The sequence below is a fragment of the Corvus moneduloides genome, chromosome 1 (assembly GCF_009650955.1).
Source record: "Corvus moneduloides isolate bCorMon1 chromosome 1, bCorMon1.pri, whole genome shotgun sequence".
NCBI classification, from domain to species: domain Eukaryota; kingdom Metazoa; phylum Chordata; class Aves; order Passeriformes; family Corvidae; genus Corvus; species Corvus moneduloides.
Window position 1 is genome coordinate 55,849,158 of NC_045476.1, and position 2,025 is coordinate 55,851,182.

A 2,025-nucleotide genomic window follows, 5' to 3' on the forward strand; every position below is an offset into this window, starting at 1 on the left:
CCAGGTAAGAGCAAGAAGCATGTTTTAACTAGCACTGAAAGTATTTTATTACCCTTGCAGATGGAGCACTCCTGTAGCCTTAGTCACCAAGTAAGATCCAGTGAGGCTGCCAAGGAAAAATTGTGTTTGACTGTTCAGTCTGTGATCTAGGGTGCGATGGCAATACTGACATTCTCATATTAAATAAAAGGAATGTAATATGCATACTTTTGTATGCTGAATGCACGACAGGTTTTGGGTGGTTTTTTTTGAATGCAAAAGGAAGCGTGAAGGCTCTCGTTATTTAACAGTGCCACAGAGGTTATCGGGGCATTGTAGTATCACAAAATTTGTTCACAGCAGGTAAAATTCACACCCTGCAGTGAACCAACAAAAGACCACTTAAACCCTAATTTCAGCGTTCATGGTTGAGCCAGTGACATACTTCTGTTAGCACTACATGGGGATATTTTTCTGGATCAGAATATTAAAAGCACTTGTGCTTCAACAGTGTTTCCTTCAAGGCATTTTTGGTTTCCCACAAAAGAAGTCAAGGGAATCTGTTATAATCTGAACTCCAAACCAATCTCTTTTATTTACACTTGTTGATGCAAGTAAAACTAAATGGTGGTACGCCCCTGTATTTCCATAATTTTTAAAACCATGGAAACATACACAGTTTGGCTGTTTTGTTAAAACATAATTGTATCATATTTAGGATTTTTTTACCCAAATAGTTATGAAGATACACTATATTCAGAGAGCATGCTCTTCTATGAGTGAGACTTCACCATTTCTGAAAGTCAGTCAACAAGTCATCAACAGATATCAAAACAGAGAACAAGATTAGTACTAGAAAGAGAAATTTCAATATGTAAAGATTGAGAGGAGCTACAAGTACTAAGGAAAGAAAAAGTTCGGCTTGCTTATAAAGCTATGCCTTCAAAAATTAGTTACAGGGGAAAAATGGGTTCCTTAAAAGAAAGAATAAAAATATACATTGAAGAGTAGGGCAAAGGAGGGTAAAAGCACCAAGTACCAGAGTCCTGCTCTTTTCTCTGGTACAGGCAAAAATCAAGGATATTAAACCTCAGTCTGTCCCTTGGTGGGAATCTGCAGGATCGTCCCTGTGCCTACCGAGCTTCCGCTGGAATAGTGGAAAGTTGGATCTGTAACAAAGACTATTCTTCCACCAACAGTTTAATTTTAGAAAGGCGCCAACAAAAGGCACCGCTCTGAACACCACGAGCGCGTTACTTCCCCCCCCGATCCATCAACGCCCGCTTCCTCCTGGAGACACGATGCCGTGGCACAACCACGGCTCCATTCGGCCGCTTTAGCCAAATAAACCGCTCTTCCTGCCTGGAAAAAAAAAAAAACAACAAAAAGCCCAACCACCCAACCAACCGATGCCATAAAAAGGCAAGAAAGCAAGTGCACAGAAGGAAGGGCCGGCGTGCACAAGAGTCCGCACCGCCGCCCTCCCGCAGCGGACCCAGCGCCGCCGGTGCTCCGCAAACCCGAGAACGGCGGCATTTCCAAAGCCGGGGTCCAGCACCGACACCGGGGCTGTGACGCCGCCGCCCGCCCTGCCCCGCCATGGCCGCCGCGCCCGCCCGCCCGCCCGGAGCTGCCCCACAGCAGCCGCGGTCGCCTGGGCAGCACCGCCGCGGGGCTCCGGCGGGGCTCCGGCACAGCTTCCGCCCGGCGCTCTCCCGTCCCGGCCGCACCTGTCGGGTGGTTGCGCGGTCCGGGGCGGGGAGGGCGAGCGAGCGCGACAGCAACGGCGACAGCGGGAGACAATGGAGGAGTGAAGGACGGACACATTGACACACGGGCTCCTCCGCCCGCCCGCACCACTCCCGGCACCTCCCCGGGGGGGGGGAGGAACGAAGGAGCCGCAGAGAAGCCAAAAAGGGGAAACAAAAGAAAAGAGGAACGTATTTCTCAACTTGAAAATACGGGCAAGAACGGACAGGCTCCTTCTGTCCGGCAGCACCGCACAGGAATCTGGCAAAGGTGGAAAGACCGACACGTAGTGACCCC

The 2,025-nt window shown here is 49.4% G+C and overlaps 1 protein-coding gene across 2 annotated transcripts in view; it reads right to left on the minus strand.

Annotated features, from left to right (window-relative positions):
* BZW2 (basic leucine zipper and W2 domains 2) overlaps positions 1 to 2,025 on the minus strand; it is a 58,085-nt gene that overhangs the window by 55,857 nt on the left and 203 nt on the right. The window contains exon 1 of one of the 2 annotated variants that reach the window (XM_032110529.1): positions 1,710 to 1,832. The exons of the other annotated variant lie outside the window; for it this stretch is intronic. The gene's annotated coding sequence lies outside the window, so the exon portion shown is untranslated. Of the gene's footprint in view, positions 1 to 1,709; positions 1,833 to 2,025 lie in introns of those variants that run through there. 2 annotated transcript variants of the gene reach the window in all.